Source organism: Cervus canadensis, chromosome 8 (genome assembly GCF_019320065.1).
Source record: "Cervus canadensis isolate Bull #8, Minnesota chromosome 8, ASM1932006v1, whole genome shotgun sequence".
Taxonomy (NCBI): Eukaryota; Metazoa; Chordata; class Mammalia; order Artiodactyla; family Cervidae; genus Cervus; species Cervus canadensis.
The window spans coordinates 80,956,519-80,975,223 of NC_057393.1; the positions used below are offsets into that span (position 1 = coordinate 80,956,519).

Below are 18,705 nucleotides of genomic sequence, written 5' to 3' on the forward strand. Positions count from 1 at the left end.
ATGTGGTAAATCAATTCAGCTGAAAGGGCAAAAAGAAGCTTTGCTGAAGCAAAAAGGGAAAAGAACAAGTGGGCAGATGATGTACTCCGGGAAAGGGCCAGCATAGGGAGGGTGAGCAGGACAAAGTGGGGTGGGAGACACGCTGGCTTCAGGGTTGAAATCTTAGATCTTTCTAAGACATTTTGAGAAAAGAAATGGACTTTAGAGTCATAGACCCCTAGTACAGACTGCCTTATCTCCTCCTTTTGTAAAGACTAACATGCAATGCTTTACTGGGAGCTTCTCAAGATACTACTGATAGGAAAAGACAGTATTATAAATAAGCCTTTTCAATAACTACTTGTCCACTGCATCAACACGAGCAGTCATCTGTGCTGGGTTTTATAGAAGACCTGGTTAATTCTTTTTGGAATCAATTTCTAGGAAATGCAAATACGTTAGACAACTGTCTAAAAGGCTTACAGAGAGTCTATGCAAAGTTAAAGGTTATGAAGAACATTAGTGGTTTGCCCTGAATCATTCATCCTGATCCATTTTGAGTTTTAGGAAACAGAAGGGATGATAGTCTTATCACACTTGATTAATCAGCCCTATAGACACAGCAAAGATTATCACTATGTACTTTTCAGGTGACAAATAAGAGACTTCTTTATTCCTCTAGGTTTGATATATCCTTAGACCTTGAAAAGATCACCTGTATAAAAAGTGAAAATAGTTCACACAACATGTAATTAAGGCAGCAGGAGGTTATCTCCTTATCCATAGCATAATTCTAGGGCAAATTCTTATTTGTCTCTCTTTGTTTGAATGGCCAACAAGAATTCCCATCTTCTCTGTTGCAGATTAATCCTGCCCATAAAACAGCTTAGCATTTTATTGAGTGATGAGGGCTATACTGATTTACCTTGCCTGAAGGTTGCACAAGGGGAGAGACACAAAATAGACTTGCAATTCCTTTCTGCTTATCTGATTTTCAGCTATGACTTGTCATGGATATATGCATGCATGAGAGCTTTCTGGAAGGCTGTCTTTATTGAACTCCCATGGAGTAAATACTTCAGAAGAGCCTAGTTGCAACTGGACATTGGGACTATTCAGATATGCATTAAAAAAAACCAATGTCTTGAGAAAAACGAATATCATACAATATCACTTATATGTGGAATCTAAAAAAGGGTACAAATGAATGTATCTACAGAAACAGAAAAAGAGTTACAGATGTAGAAAACAAACGTATGGTTGCCAGGGGGTAATGATGGGAAGGAGGGATAAATTGGGAGACTGAGATTGACATATACATATTACTACATAGCTTCCCTGGTGGCTCAGCTGGGGAAGAATCCACCTGCAATGCAGGAAACCGGGGTTTGATCCCTTGGTTGGGAAGATCCCCTGGAGAAGGGAATGGCTACCTACTCCAGTATTCTGGCCTGGAGAATTCCATGGACTATACAGTCCATGGTGTTATGAAGAGTCAGACGTGACTGAGCGACTTTCAATTTCACATTACTATGTATAAAACAGGAACTAATCAGGACCTCCAAATAGCACAGGGGACTCTACTCAGTATTCTGTAATAGCCTATATGGCAGAAGAGTCTTAAAAAAGAGTATATAGTTATACATACACATATATATATGTGTATGTATAACTGATTCACTTTGCTGTACACATCCTGACCCAGGGATCAACCCAGGTTTCCTGCATAGTTGGCAGATTCTCTACCATAAGCCACCAGAGAAGCCCAATGAAACTAACACAACATTGTAAATCAACTACACTCCAATAAAAATTTAAAAATAAGACAAAACCAAACAAAGCCCCTAATCCGCTAAATAATCATTGTCTCACAATGGCAAAATGTGGAAGTTTACTGACAAAGAATTCAAATAAATTTTGGAATAATTCTCTTTAAATGTCTTCACTTTTAAATAGTCATTTATAGTCATATGCATGGTAATGCACAGCCATAAAACAGCTTGAAACTAGAGGAAAGAAAAGAATAAATGAGATCATCATAATCTCTCATGATGCAGCCACTAAGCATCAACTACTTTATTATTCTGGTGTATTTCAACATTGAGGAACATGCATGTGTAAAGTAAAAAACCTCAATTATGTGTATTTCCAGCCCCTTACAGCAAATCTGCCTCTGTGATATGCACTAAAAGAAATAAATTAGATTTTTTATTTGGTGAAGCTGATGAGTTAAAATACAACAGGGTACGTAAAGATCAAAGACAAAGTGAGGAAAGCCAGAAAATGTCTCACTTAAATATTTGAATGCAATGCATGATTACTAAGCCAAAGAAAAACTATTTATCTGGCCTGAAGAATGTTATTTAAATCCCAGGCTCATTCATGCTAAACAGAGGCAACATTTTCCATTCACGTCTCCAAGGCTTCTCTTCTCCTGGAAGTAACTCCCTTTTCTCCCCCTCTAGCATTCCTATTTATGGGCTTAATGCCCACAATTGAGAATGATAAGTTTAGAAGGTGTTCACTGCCAAAATGATGATATTTAAATGGTAGGACAATTTTAAACAAGGTGATTTTTTTAAGGTTGTGCCAACCTATAAATGTTACTCTTGCCATAAAACTATAAACTAAAACCTACTAATAAAAAGGCCAGAAGAATAATTATTTACAATGATGTATTAGAGAGTTTGAGCTACTTTTCTTTTCTGAACAAGTAAAATGGAACTGATTTTTAAGATTAAAAATGCCACATGATCTTCTACTCAACTAAGACTTTTGCTTCTTTTCTTGTATTCTCATTGTGTTAACAACTCAAACCTGCAGAAGGATATATTGGTCAAATCCTGGTACTTTGCTCGATGCAATCATCTAATACCTCAAAGAAAGTGCATGAACTCAAATTTTCATTATCATCACCTTCAAAAGTCAAGTGGAGTCAGAGCCATTTGAACTGGGAAGACCCAGAGGGATTGGGTAGAGAGGGAGGTGGGAGGGGGGATCGGGATGGGGAATACATGTAAATCCATGGCTGATTCATGTCAATGTATGACCAAAACCACTACAATATTGTAAAGTAATTAGCCTCCAACTAATAAAGATAAATAAAAAAAAAAAAAAGAAATATTCGCTGATCAGGGAGCAGCCTACAGAGGGTGACAGAATACATGCTTCTTTTTGGTTCTTCTGTGAACTATTACCTTTATATCTTGAAAGAAAATGGATATTAGTACATCTAATATTTCTAGCAGTCTTATATTTCTAGCTTTTCTTTCAGCGTTTAACTTTCTGAGCCAAAACTGCCTATATTACTATACAAAATAGGTATAGATATACAGGTACAGAGAAAAAACTAGTGGTTATCAGTGGGGAGAAGGGATGGGGAAGGACAAGATAGGGGTTGAAGATTAATAGGTACAAACTACTATGCATGAAACACATAAGCTACAAGCACATGTTGTATAGCACAGGGAATCTAGCCAACACTTTAAAGTAATTTCAAACGGAATATAAGCTAAAAAAATACTGAATCGCTATGCTGTACATCTGAAACTAACATAAAATTGTAAATCAACTATGCTTCACGTTAAAACAGACAAACCAACCAAAAATCCGCTACCCATTCTGAACCAGGAGAAGAAAGCTATAATTTGTCTAGTTTTTTAGAAGGAGAAAGAGCACGCAGGCATGTATTAGTTTTCTATGACACATAGGAACACAGTAATGGCCCATTTCTCAGAGGGAGGCTGGCCCGATGGGCTGTGAGCTCACGTGAGGTTACGTGACCTGCAGCGCTGTATGTCCCTACTCTGTAGGCCTACCGCATCTGGCCCACTCATGCCCTTACTGCTCTCAGCTTAATTCCCGCAGTCAATCCTATTTTCTTGCTAAGCAGGCCCATCTGTTCCTGATGAACTCAACAATTATAATTTTTAGAGGCCCACATATGTGCACATGGGGTATAACTCCATTTCAAATGGCAGGGCTCTGCTTAACACCTGGAACAAGTGTTGTTGGTTTTTTTAAGTGAATGAGGCCACGACAATGGTAAGCAAGCAGGCAGGACAGTGGAGGAGCAGGAGTTCTGAGATTTTCTTTCAGGTTTCTTCATGAGATGGTAGCTTGAAGCTGGGCAAAAGCTGCCATTGAATTGGAGGCTGGCAGTGGAGGGCTCATTCTATCTCAGAACCTGTATCCGGAACCTGCAGACAGAAGTGGGTAAAGGCTTTATGTGGAGCCAAAGGTGTCCAGGGCAGGCTGGGTTCCTTGACATCTTGGCCCAAGAAATTAAAAGCTTTCAAAATACAAAACAAATTCAGGAGAGATTCTGTTTTTTAAAAAATGTAGCACCGAAGTACCAATTATTAAGATGCTGGAAAGAAACAGTAGAAGGAAAGTTATTTAGAATTCATCAGCAAGGGAAATCAGATACTTTGAAGTTAGTGTGTGCGTTGTGTGTGTGCGTGCGTGTGTGTGTGCATGCACTCTCAGCTGTGTCTGACTCTTTGTGACCTCATGGACTGCAGTCTGTCAGGCTCCTCTGTCCATGGGATTTTCTAGGCAAGAATACTGGAATCGGTTGCCATTTCCTACTCCAGGGGATCTTCCCAACTCAGGGATCGAACCCATGTCTCCTGAATTGCAGGTGGCTTCTCCACCACCAGCACCACCTGGGAATGCTAATCACTTCCTTCCTTGCAGAGTGTTTTACATTTCACAAAGCATTTTAAAGTACCCCAGTTCATTTAGCTCTTACAATCATATGACAGGCTACATGGCACTAGTATTCCCATTATTCAAAACATGTAACTAAGATCTAAGTATATGTATAAAGAGATAGGACCAATGGGGCTAGAATCAAACCCAGGAGTTTTTTCCATTAATGCTTATCCTGCTCCTAATCCCCTTCCTTCCTCTCTTTCTTTTACCTATTTCATGATTTTATGATGGATTTGGTGTTTTGCTGGGTGATATTATAGCTGAGGGGAAGAGAGCCCAGAAAGGTACCCTTTCCATACTGGTTAGGTCAGTGAAATATGATTTTGAATCACATGTGCATGCTGTATATTTAGATTGAAAACTAAGAGTGTGAATTTTTATACTTAGGTAAACCAACTTTACAGTTGCAAAATATATTTGTAGTTTTCTCCTTGGCAGGAAGAAACAGCCTTCAATTTTATGGGAAGGGGGTGAGTGAGACCAAGATGAACTCATCCATTCCTTGTCCACCCAATTTAAGGCTCTGATGCCTCATCTCACGTTCCAGCATGCTCTGGATTCCTGGAGAGCTTAGCTGGAGTGAAGGTTTTAAAAGCACAGACAAGCCAGCTCTGTTTTTCTCTTTTCAGCTGCTTCTGTTGTCCCTTTCCCTCCTCTTACTCTGCCTGATCCTCCACTATGTCTACCTATGATACCCAAATTTATGATTTCTTAAATACTTAATATATAATTATTGATAGGTTTACAGTAAAAGGAATTTATCAGTATCACTGGATACAGGTCAGTGAATACCCTGAAAGAAATGGCATAAAATTTGTTCCAGTTCATCGGAAGCCTATGAGTTATAGCTCATAAGCAAGCCATGGCTTTTTTTTTTTTTTTTTTTTTTGGTGACTCAGATAAATGGCGCTGGACTAGCAACTCTGTCAGCTAATCATTGTATGAACCTCATTGATTTTCATCAGTTAAAAGAGCATGATACCACCCTCTCATTTGCAGGGATTAACTGAGATGCCAAACGTGAAGTATGTAGCCCAGTGTGTCCTGAAATATAGCAGCTTCAACATGCTATACTTATTACTCTCAGCATTATGACTTACTTTAAGTCTGTGTGTGTGTATGCTCGCTTGACTCCATGGACTGGAGCCCTCCAGGCAACTCTGTCCATGGGACTTCCGAGGCAAGAACACTGGAGAAGGTTGCTATTTCCTACTCCAGGGGATCTTCCCGACACAGGGATCGAACTCACGTGTCCTGTGTCTCCTGCACTGGCAGGTGGGTTTTTTACCATTGTGTCACCTGGGAAGCCCCTACTTTAGGTCTAGAAGGGACATAATATAAAAGGGAAGGAAATGAGAAAAGGATGACTTTAGGATAGTGGAAGAATAGGAGATGGAAATGAGTTAATGATCTCTGAGAAGAATGAGAAGAAATGAAGAGTAGGTATATTAATACAAGGAAATGATAAAGAAGAAAATTTTTAGAGGGAAGAAAAAGAGTTTGCACAAATCACAGCCAGAGAGACACCAAGAGGAAAAAAATATGGGAGTAAATGGACACAGAAAGGAAAAGGATCAAGGTGAGAAGCGAAGGAAGATTTTGAAGAATGATACAGCTCCATCTTCTGCTGCTTCGTCAGCCCCGGTTAGGAGGAAGGGACTGTATTTCACTCACACTGAGTCACAGGATTTGAGGATGAACTTGGTCAAGCCCTGTGGGCCACATGATGTATGAGAAAGATGCTGTGGAGGTCAGGATCCCCATCAGCTTGTTTCCCTTAGAAACCTGACTGCAAAACAAACTCCCTTCAAAACAAAAGGCAGTTCTGATCGAAATGAGGATAAGACTTCCAGCAGTGAGAAGAGGTGGAGTGGCTCTCCACCTAAGCCAAGCAGGAAGAATGCAGCTCAAAGGCCCGGAACTTTGAGACTTTCCCAGAGAATGTCAAACAGCAAATGCACAAGTCTTTGCCACAGGAAGAACGGTTTCCACAGTGTGGTGCATTCTGAATAAAGAAATGCAATGGATGATATGTGAGGATGCAATGGGAAGAATCAAGTGAAAAAATGTCAATTTCCCCTCATAGTAACGACATCTCATTTTTCACTCCCAAGTTTTATTCAGCTTCTGCTTTAAAATATGGTTTCCCTTTCCTGTGCCATTGCCCTTGGAAATATCTCAAAAGACAGTTGATTTTGTAAAAGCACCTTCCATGGATTTTCACAGTAAAATCATAAAGCTGTCATCACCCAGGAGAGACAAATGTTCCCTGAGCAGGGGAAGGTTGCCTTTCTCCCATTAGCATAATTCCTACTGCTCTTGGAGACTATAAATCCTCTAATCATCATAGTTTAAAAAATACATTGGTTTGGTTGGCAAATTTGGCAAGTCGTAGAATGGCAAGATACCAGTCTGTCTGGTGCTGTACCCAGGTCTACCACAGCAGAGTTAAATTCAGACAAATGCCACTTTGATGGCATTTAAAGGTAGTGACTGAGAGCTCCAATAGACATTTCTGAAAGGGAGAGATGGTGCCTTGCTTCTCTGCATCACCTGATGATCGGTCCACTCTGCTTGGGATGTGTGGTATATACCCTTAGGCTGCCTTGCATCATTTAACTTGTTAACCATGTGTGGTGCTTAGTCATTCAGTCACATCCAGCTCTTTGAGACCCCATGGACTGTTGTCTTCCAGGCTCCTCTGTCCATGGAATTTTCCAAGCAAGAATACTGGAGTGGGTTGCCATTTCCTTCTCCAGGGGATCTTCCTGATCCAGGGATCAAACCCATGTCTCTTGAGTCTCCTGCATTGCAGATGGGTTCTTTACCACTTTCAGATTTTATCTTAGTGGCTAAGACTAGAAAATTCATACTAAGAAAAAAAGTTGATCTTTAAGAATTTTGTCTATACTTAAATTTGACAGTGAAATGATCACAGTGAGGATGAGTAGAAGATTTGGTCACCTCTTGAAATTCAAAACTCTTTGTATCAGCTCCAGCTGATAAAAAAGGAAAATGTTTCCCAGGACTCTAACGTAATGTGGTGATACAACACACTCTCTGGTAAATGTAATGTATGTCTTTTAAAAAGGATCTGGTAAACTGACTCATGTTTTTGAAAAGAGTGTGATGAGGAAGATGGTTACCCTGTATTCTTTAAGTACTTTATTCTTTCTATTTCCCCCACTATATATCCAAGTTAATAAGTGATAAAGCAAATATGTACCTAAGTTCAGCGGCAGGATGTGCTTTTAAAAAAGTGTTTTCTGATTTGCTGCCATGTGTTAGGCTTCGTGTTTCAATAACATGCATGTGTGTGTGCTCAGCTGTGTCTGTGGACTGTGGCCCACCAAGCTCCTCTGTCCATGGGATTTTCCAGGCAAGAATACTGGAGTGTGTCATTTCCTCCTCCAGGTGATCTTCCCAACCCAGGGATGTCTCCTATGACTACCTGCATTTGCAGGCGGATTCTTTATGACTGAGCCACCCAGGAAGCCCACTGTAACAGGAGATTATATCAAAATGGCTCAAGCAGAAAGGATACTTCCTGGAAAGAAGGTATTAAGACCTTATGTCCCTGTACATTAGGAAAATATAGCTTTCCACCCTGTTATACTAGGAAGGAAGAGCCTGAAAATGTTTCCATGGTGTGATCTGCGGAACTTAATGTATTATTTTTTCTCAGGGATATTTGCATTATGAAGACAATGGGAAGAGCAGGGTCTGATTTAGCAGGAATCACAGTTTACATAGGGTGGATTTTAAGCTTCATTAGAGGACATAATTTCCTACGGGGCAGCTTCCCTGTGCCTCTCAATTAAACGTCAAATTAAAATTTAGAGCTGACTACCCATGCTGTTCACATGTAGAGTGAGTTCTAGGACCCTCAGCTTTGTACTCTCAGAAAGTCTATACACTGCTTATGGCTGCTAATAAACAGATGACACCAATAAGTTGGACGGGGTGGTTAGCATGTAATTCACAGGCATGGAAGTGTTTTGGTTTTTTAAAATCTGTTTTGGTTTTTAACTCTTATATACAGCTTACTTATTTGCCACACTGTGTGACATGTGGGCTCTTAATTCCCCCACCAGGGATTGAACCCAAGCCCCCTGAAGTGGAAGCGTGGAGTTTTAAACAGAAGTTCCTGTGGAAGTGTTCCGAACTGCTTTGCCATGCGGTGTCTCAGCTCCTGTTGTATTTCTTGCTTAATGAGCTTTGTTAAATTTTTACATATTCTCAGCCATCAGTATGAAATAAGTTTCAAAATGATGATATTGTGCGGTTTAGATTCATATTTTTCCTTTAACATACACTTAATGGTTATTAGTTTAATGAGAGAGAAACAAAACTTCATGGTTTCCACTTACCCTGGGAGCTACAGATGATCTCAGTAATGTCAGACTGTCTAACTTCAAGGTGGCTTGCCTTCATCCAAACCTAGACCTCTACAAAATATCTCACTTCACAGAAATGACCTGGAGTTTATCACTTTTGGAAATACCAAGGATTAGAAGGAAGAGGAAAAAATCTGGTCTATTTTTATAGGACGAGAGAACCATAACACACAAGAAAATCAGACCTGACACTGGGGCTGAGGTTTCCACTGCACCTGCCCCTGGTCACCAGGTAGATCGGGGGCAGCAGGTGCATCTATCCTCATCCCAGGATGTTGCTGTTATTCAGTCGTTTAGTCGTGTCTGACTCTTTGTGACCCCACGGACTGCAGCACGCCAGGCTTCCCTGTTCTTCACCATTTCCTGGAGCTTGCTCAAACTCATGTCCATTGAGTCAGTGATGCCATCCAACCATCTCACCCTCTGTCATCCCCTTCTCCTCTTGCCCTCAATTTTTCCGAGCATCAGGGTCTTTTCTAATGAGTCAGCTCTTCACATCAGGTGGCCTAAGTACTGGAGTTTCAGCTTCAGCATCAGTCCTTCCAATGAATATTCAGGATTGATTTCCTTTAGGATTGACTGGTTTGATCTCCTTCTAGTCCAAGGGACTCTCAAGAGTCTTTTCCAACACCACAGCTCAAAGGCCATCAATTCTTCAGTGTTCAGCCTTCTTTACAGTCCAACTCTCGCATTCATACATGACCACTGGGAGAGCCAGGACGAGCTCAGTGCGTACTTGTTACCCCAGACAAGGAAGGTGCAGTATGCCAAGCATGGAAAAATCTAGATGATGAATCTGGATAGCTTCCAGAATGCTGAGTTGAAATGCACAGAAGTGGAGCAGCCACTCTTTCTAGTACTCTGGGCACTACTCTTTTAATCCCATTTGTATAAGGAATGAAACCAATTAACTGTCACCTAGTAATGCAATTTATAAAAGCTCATTATAGACACTCTTTTCCTTTAACACTGAAGGCTGCTTGGCAGGAAAAGCACACATTAGTGAGAAAGTACTGATTTCTCTGAGCCTAGAACCAGGGCTCAGTTACTGAGCAGAAAACCTAGGTAATCTGCTTACTGTTATCATGAAAGAAACAGGAAGGGATAAGTATCCTGATTCTTACTAGACACCATTCCATAATTGTCAAAGGCACTCTTTAGAAAATCTAAGCAATGCCAAGTGCATCTGTCTGCTTTATCCCAGCCTCTCTGTGGCATCCTGGACAGAAGTGAAACAATCCGGTTCTAGCCCCAGCTCAATGTAATTCAGGAGGCTCTGAAACACCATCCTTGACAACAGGGACTTTGAGGTAAGTTCTGGGGCAAACTATCCAGCTTCTTGAAGCCTCAGTTTCCCCAGATACAAATAGGAACAACAGTGACTTGAGAAAACTAGCCTGATATTAAATGTGATACAATATGTTTTCTACACAATGCATGGCTCATATGTAGTAAGAGTCCAGTAAAAGTTAGTTATTATTATACTATGTAGGTGTTACTGTATAGCCCAGGGAACTATGTTCAATATCCTGTGATAAATCATAATCGAAAAGAATATAAACCATATGTACATACACACACACATACATTTACATATGTATAACTGAATTAATTAGCCACATAGTAAGAATTAACACAGCAGTGTAAATCAACTATACTTCAGTTAAAAAGCCACTTCCCCGGTGGCTTAGTTGGTAAAGAATCTGCCTGCAGTACAGGAGACTGGTGTTTGATCCCTGGGTTGGGAAGATCCCTTGTAGAAGGAAATGGCAACCCACTCTGGTATTCTTGCCTGGAAAATCCCATGGATGGAGGAAGCAGGCAGGCTACAGTCCATGGGTCGCAGCAGTCAGACATGACTTAGCCACAAAACCCCCACCACCATGCACGTATAACTGAATGGCTTTGCTATACAATGAGAATTAACACAACATTGTAAATCAGCTATACTTCAGTTAAAAATAAATAAAATTTATTATTATTAAACAAACCAGCTACGTGAACCTCCTTGGGGGCCTATTTCTTCATTAGTATTATATTAGTGCTTCTCAAGCTTTCCCACTAAGGTGCCCCTAAGAGCATCTGGTGCATCCCCTGGAGGCCGGCTGGCAGTGTAAACTGAAGAGGGAATTCTCAAGTGAAAAAAAGTCCCTTCCATTTGTCTTACATTTTTGTAACAGCTTATATTTTTTTTCTTACAAATTTTCTTAATCACATTTTGCATTCTGCTTCATATTAAATCTTTATTGAAATTTTTTTTTAAAATGTCATGGTTCAATTTCTCTTCAACCACCTTTGACACTTCGGGAAGAAGAACTTCGATCATCTTGTGGCTCTGGGTCCCCTCAGCCCACCCACAGGAGTGGGTGGCCCCGTGGGAAATGCACTCCATGGATCCCTGCTATGCAAAGTGTGGTAGCCGCATCCCTAGGAGCTGCTGGGAAATGAAGAATCAGGCCTCACCGCGGACCCACAGGAGCTGAGCTGCATGTTAGAAAGATCCTTGGGTGATCAGTATGCCTGTTAAAGCTGAGAAGCATTGAACTTGATCATCTCCAAGGAACTGCGGGCTCTAACCTACTGTGATTAAGTAAGATGGAGAAATCAGCAAACAGTCATTGAACATCTAATGCGAGCCTGACATTGTGCTAAATGGTGTGAGGAACGCGGAGATGACAGTGATATGTCCTCCCTCTCCTGAGGGTTTTCTCACTGGAAACCAGGCCGGAGCGAGCAGTGAGCTGGTCCTACAGGAACCTGCCAGCTGCTCCATTAGAAATTTACTTAGCTATTCTTTAGAGATCATCCACTTTAAAGAGAAGTGAAAAATATAGGAGACGGGTGCTCTTTACCTGGAAATCTTGAAAAAAATGCCTTAATTGTCTTTCTATCTATTCTCTTCTCTACTTCACTACCTATCTCCAGCCCAATTAACAACTGCTCAGTGTTCTAATATATTACGCTTACATCCCTATACATATCACTAGTGTTGAACAAAAAATAAAAGACCTGGTGTGAACAAGAAATTAAAATCCATTTTCAGAAGACCAGCAATAAGCAGTTTTTTTATGGCAACTCTTAGAGCATGTAACGAGTTGTGTGTGCTCTCCAGACACCTGTATGCAGTTTCATCTTTGACATGTGCTCATTTGACTCTGTCGCTAATAATTCATGGGTTCGTTGGAAGCTGCCAGGCAATGAATGCTGTTCTGTACTTTATAGAGCTCTTATTTTCTCTCTAGGACAGTGCCATGCTGAGCAGTATTTTCACCTTAATACAATAGGATGTGTCATGTTAGGAAAGATGGTCAAGCAGAAAAGGCAAAAAGTCAATGTAAGTCCAGTTGGACTGTTTCTGCAGATACCTACAAGGGGGCCTGTGTCACTAAAAGGGACAAAGCTGGTGGAGCATCTTCTATAGTATGGCCAGATAACAACAGAACTGGTGGGTTATCTAAGATGATGGACTAAGATATTCTTTTTCTTTTTTGGGGCCATATGGCATGTGGGATCTTAGTTCCCTGATCAGGGATTGAAGCTGGGTCCCCTGCATTCGGAGTACAGTATCTTAACCACTGGACCACCAGGGAACTGGTTAATCCCAAGGGCTGAGGGATTCTGTGAGGAGGCTCCTCTGACCTGGGAACAGGCAAAGAAAGGTGGCTTTCTCTCCTGCGCCTCCTAAGAATAGTTCCCTCACTTCCTAATCATGTTTATATCTCGGTCCTTTTCCTGCCTAAATTCCTGAGCCTGTTATCAGTACCAGCCACCCAGCTGTCCCACATGCTCACTCTGAAGCCCATCCCATCCAGCCTGCATCCCTTTCCATTACTTAAATGGCGCACAAAGTCTACCCATGACCTTTTAAGCTTTAAGTCCAATGGCCTTCCAAGAGTTCTGCTTCTACTAGACTTTTCTTCATTATTTGAAATGGTTTTGTCTTTTAATGTCTTCTCTTCCTTTGACACTTCATTATTTGGCTTCTTTTCAACATATCTGGCCTTCTCTTCTATTTTGCCTTTCATGATTTAACCCCTCACCCTGTCTGTTAAACACAGCCACTTTCTGAGGTCCAGTCTCTGCCTTCTTTAGCTACACTCTCCATTTTATATACTCATCTACTCCCATAGCTTCAAATGAGGCTCCACTGAAAATACCTCCAGGATATAGACATAAGCATCTGTGGTTTCTATTCCTCAGAATCCAGTAATAAATCTCCCGCTGTCTCCCTGATGTTTGCAGATAATCGACAATCTCTCCATTGACTTGCATCTAATTCTTGCATCTGCCTTTTATCCTGGCCTGAACCCTGGTCTCATTTGGACGGTGAAGGCTTCAACGACTTCTAAGCCTGTAACAATCCCCCTCTTCCTACTGATATGTGCCAGTTAGGATTTGCAAAGTAGTCTTTGCTCTTTGGTAGTTTTTTATTTTTATTAAATTTTTAATGTATTTATTTATTTTTGGCCATGCTGCATGGCATGTGGGATCTTAGTTCCCCAATCAGGGATTGAACTCATGTCCCCTATGGCGGAAGTGTGAATTTCTAACCACTGGACCACCAAGGAGGTTCCTGTTCTTTGGTATTTTACAGAGCTACTTTTCTCCCCAAGAAGGTTCAGCATTGAGAAACATTTGACACTGTACAGAGTAAGATTTCTGCCTTGCATTACTCATTCATTTAACAATTATTTATGGACTCTCTGCTGTGTGAGAGGCCCTGTTCTATGTGCTAGGAACAGGAGTTGACAAACAGGGTTTGCCATCAGGAAGCTTCTATTCCACAACAGGACGGGGACCTGGCCAATAAAATATATATCTATTTTATATATCTATTTGTGGTGTTAATAAGCACCATGAAAGAAAATAAATAAAAGTCATGAGGAAGAAAATGACCTGTTTGTAGAGAAAAGCTACTTATTTAGGGGTTGCCCAAGGGGGCCTCTCTGAGAGCCTGATAGTGGACAGAGGTCCAAGGGAAGAGACAGCAAGGCATGACGACAACTTAGGAACAGTAATATCAGGCGGCCCCCCCAAAGAGCATGTGTACTGTGTGGGAACACAGAGATGAAGCCAGTGTGGGCCAGGCAGGGAGGGGAGAGGAAGGTTGTGGGAGGTGACATTGGAGAAGCATCAGGGGCCCCTCACCTGGTGCTCAGTGGCCAGCAAAGAGTTTAGATTTTATTCTGGATGAGAGAAGAGGCGGATGTAGAGCTTTCATTAAGGATGTTGAGAATGTAATGGATGTAAGTGTAAGAACTGTGCTGGCTGCCACATTGAGAATATGGAAAAACCTGCGTATTCAAAGATGGAAGCAGGGAGTGCAGGGAGAAGATGATTAAAATGACTCAAACGAGAGCTGACGGTGAACTGGACTGGGAATTAGGTGTGGGGCTGGTAGAATTGGCTGGGTTTTTTGTTTTTGTTTTTTTTTTTTAAGAGAGAACCAACAGCAATAGGAGAGAAAGGAAAAAGTAAGATAACCCCAAAGTTTTAGACCTGAGCAAACGGGAAAAAAAGAGGTGTCAAAAGACAGAAGGAGCAGGTTTGGGGCTATGGGAATATGGAATTTGGGTCTGGACCTTTTAATTTTAAAGTGTGCGCATCAGGCATAGAGTCAAGGCAGCAATTTGTTATATGTGCCCTAGTTGCCCCTCTCTTAGTCGACTAGTGCACTGAACATAGAACTTTTAAAACACTGTGTAGCCAAAGGAAATGGATCCCACAGGGGAAGAAATGAGGCATATCATACAAGCTGCTACTGTTGTTTTGCACACTACACACTGAAGACAGCCATCTACTATATAAAGAGGTTCCTATCACATAATTGAGGTATTCCTTCCAACAGGCCTAACCATTTTCATATTTTTAAACCAAATTATTTAGGTAAAATTCAGGCCTCTTTGTCTTACTTTCATTACAATAACTATTAGTGTAATGTGAGAGGAAACACTTATGCAGTTGAAGAATTCATTTACTTGGTTTACAAACAACAGTGAATGAAATAGACTGCAGTATGAAGTGATGGATGCTAAGAAAGAAAAATGGGAACATGCCTTTCATCAATGCAGCAACGGACAGAAAGCCTTTAAGAGGTGGATCAGCTAAGTAATCTGACCGTGGACCCCTGCCAGTGGACAAAAGAGCCTAAAGCAAATAGCTAAGTGCACCAAAATGTACACGAAGTCCACACAACTGATTTCCAGTCCATGTTCATTATTTATGGAATAACTGGAAACTTACACTGAAAGCCCTTCTTGGGATGTTTGTTCATTGTGAGACCCCTATCTCTGAAAAATGTGTCACGACTTTCTCCCCTCTGTGACATACAGGTAAAATCACTGTTTTCCATTCCCTCGCACTTTTTTCCCCCCGTGATTGCTTTTTGCTTTCCTCTACTTCATCTTATTCTAGTTTTATTTCTTCAATTCTAATAGAAAAGATAGAGTACAGAGGAAAGAGGAAAAACATCAAAACTTATATATATATATATTTAACTTTAGATGTTCTTCTAGAAAGATGAGGTTCCATCTGGGTGCATACTTAATACATATTCGTTATTAACAGTAGTAGTTAACAAATGTCCTAAAACAAACTACAACAGCATTAGGATTTTCAGCATTTGCATTTCTCTGATGAACTTAAAAAATATGCGTAACTAGAAGACTATAAAAAAAGTCTCTTTTCTGCTCCTCATGCCAGAATGCAAATGTCACCAAACACAGTCAACATAAAAATACCAGCATAAACTCCCCTTATACCTTATCATGTGGAAATAATAGTTTATTTATACTCAGCTCAGACTAAGACAAATTGGTCAGATCTACTGTGCTGCCAGATAAATAAACAAACTTTTCAGTTCTTTCAAAGTGCAATTCTTCTAAATCTGAAAAAAATAAAAAAAACTGCTGCTGTCGAAAACACAAGAAGGATCAACTTTTGGTTAAAAACTGGGACCCTTTTCAATGTTTTCCTCATTTCTACGTTACAGTAAACCCACTTAAGGAGTCCATTATTATCATACATTATTAAAGCACTTTATAGAGGGTGGAAATAAACAAAGAAATTAAGAGAAAGGCCTTTGTCTTTATTCTCCTGCCTGATTCCAATAAGCATGTACTTGGACAATTAACAACGACTGGATGAGAGCCAACTCAGACAGCAGGCATGAAATCAGCCTCAGAAACGATTAATCAGAACACACCCTCTAAGAACCGATGTGCGAACTCACAACACAAGGGGCTGAAACCTCCAGTGCTTATTCCAGTCACTCCTGATGCAATTAAACTCCACTGGTGAAAAAAATTAAAGTCACTTAGTCAACGGCATATATTCTCTTGGAGGATCTCAGGAAAAATGACTTTTAAGATTCCGCAATAAAAGTATTCATTAAACTCATTTACTTGAATAAAACTATTCTTAAAGATCATCAATAAAAATATTCCTTATTTTCTACCTCTTTATGTCAGTTCATTTTCAAAATGCTGCCCATCAAATCAAAGAACTGTGGATAAGTTAACATCAGAGAAGCTAATATTTCCTTAATTTGGGGTTTTAAAAAAACATGGTTGCTGCAGCAAGATATTAATTGTTTTTTTCATATAAAAAGTATAAAATAATTATTAAAGATGATTGTACACTCTTACGAATAACCAGTTTAATACTGTAAAGGTTTGGAACATCAACAGTTAGTTTGTAAATGTGAGTTAATGAACAGATGAATAATCTGTTCTCAGATAAAGATAATATAAGCTTCACTGGAAACTATCCAATATTAGTTATTTACTGAGATGTGACAACAAATTAAGTACTGTTATCTGGTCAACATAGTGGCCATCCTTCTGTTTAATTTCATTGATATGAACAGAAACATCTTAAAAATATAGAATGGAAGAGAAAAATGAAATGGAGACACAGCAATGAATTATTATCAATTACTGATTCATCTTAGAAGTGGCTTCATATCTTATAAAAGTGTGCAAATTAATAAATAGAAACACTACTGCTTGTTCAAAGGGTGGTAATTATAACCACCAAGCTAGAGCTGAAAGAAACCTTCAGATTTGTAGAGTCCAACTCCCACATTTTACTAGTAGGAGAATAAAAACACAGAGAGATTAGGGATCAAGTGCCCAAGTGACAGTAATTAAGACAAAATACAGATTGTATACAACATATTCTTGGTTACAACTCCTTTGGCCCTAAATTCTGAAACCTTGCATGTTACTGATACATCTGTTTGAGTTATATGATGGTCATACAATCAATCTAATACAAATGACAGGTCGGCCCAAGGGGAAATGATAAAAAAGGAAGAAGCTACTAAGTAGGTGAGACAAAACTCAAGTTCATGCTAAAGTGTTTGCTACACTTGTAAGGTTTTCCCTCAACCATGTACACACCATCATTACAGCAAATACTTAGCCTACCATTTATTATCCTGTACATTCTGTATTGTTTCCTGTCAGAAATGTTAGAGGTAATAGCTGGAGTATCATTTATTTTACCGTAATCTCTATATTTTCCATGTAGAAATATTGGCTACACAGAAGAGAAAAACGTTCTGACCTAAACAACTGACAGCAGGTAATTGGAGGAGAAATTACATTTCATTTCTTGTAAGTTATACATTTGCTCACTCCTAACCTGGAAGGTGGTAATAACTCCCTAAATTCCTCAAAAAGCTAAGGGGATATGCCCGTTCCACCATTCAGGCTCCTTTGCTTAATGCTAGTAGAGGAAATGTTTTTACGCTTAAAAGCTCAAAAGATAAGAGTGTTTACAGGGGCTTTCACTCCATGATTTCCAATCTGATATGTTTAACTTTTCTGCCCAGGGCACAACACTCAGGTTTTAGACTTGACCCTGTGGCCCACGATGTGAATGTCTTTTTCTGTTAGGTAAAATTTTGGATGTCTCTTGGAATCATTTTGCTTCGGATTTGGATCTGATTGCTTACCATCAGTTTTGAAAAAGTCCCTAATATGGGTAAGTTCCCCTTCACTCTTTTTTGGAATTGTGATAACGTGGTGAAAAATCTGAGAGGTGATTCTCATCAAAAGAAAGCCCACTGGTTTCATTAGAACCCTCCCCACGACTCCATCCCAGCAAAAGATGGTGAGATCATCATGATTTTATTAACCCCTCTTCCACAGGCGGACAAAATCTTAATCTCTTGAAACAGAAGATAAAACCACACTGAAAGAAACAATCCTGATGTAATCCCTAGTGAATTAAGAAACCAATGTTATAATATCTCTAAGAATGGAGACTGATTTTAAGGCAAAATTAAAAAAAAAAATTTCCAAGGCAAAATTTTTAAGAAAGCACTGTTTTATGGAAGCTCAGTAATTCATATTCTAAAATTTCTAAAACACAGCCAAGCATGAGACACAAGATGAGAAATGACCAAAGCATAGGTGTAGTGTGTCCTGAAAAATAATTGTGAGCCAAGTCAAACTCTCTTTAGCTGAGAAGAACAGCCAGCAAGTTCAGGACTTGCCTTCCTATTAATGCTTGTATCATGAAGGATAGTCATTTCCTGTTTAATGGCATCTGTGACTTGTCTATTCACAAACACAGGCTAAGTCTAGCTATAGAATGCCGATCATAG

General features: G+C 39.9%; 1 protein-coding gene and 1 non-coding gene across 2 annotated transcripts in view; both read right to left on the reverse strand.

Annotated features, from left to right (window-relative positions):
• The window catches only part of CHRM3 (cholinergic receptor muscarinic 3), a 205,573-nt gene that overhangs the window by 111,226 nt on the left and 75,642 nt on the right, over positions 1 to 18,705 (reverse strand). The gene's annotated exons all lie outside the window — the stretch shown is intronic.
• TRNAR-CCG lies at positions 12,610 to 12,682 on the reverse strand. The gene has a single exon. It is a non-coding gene; the product is annotated as a tRNA-Arg (tRNA).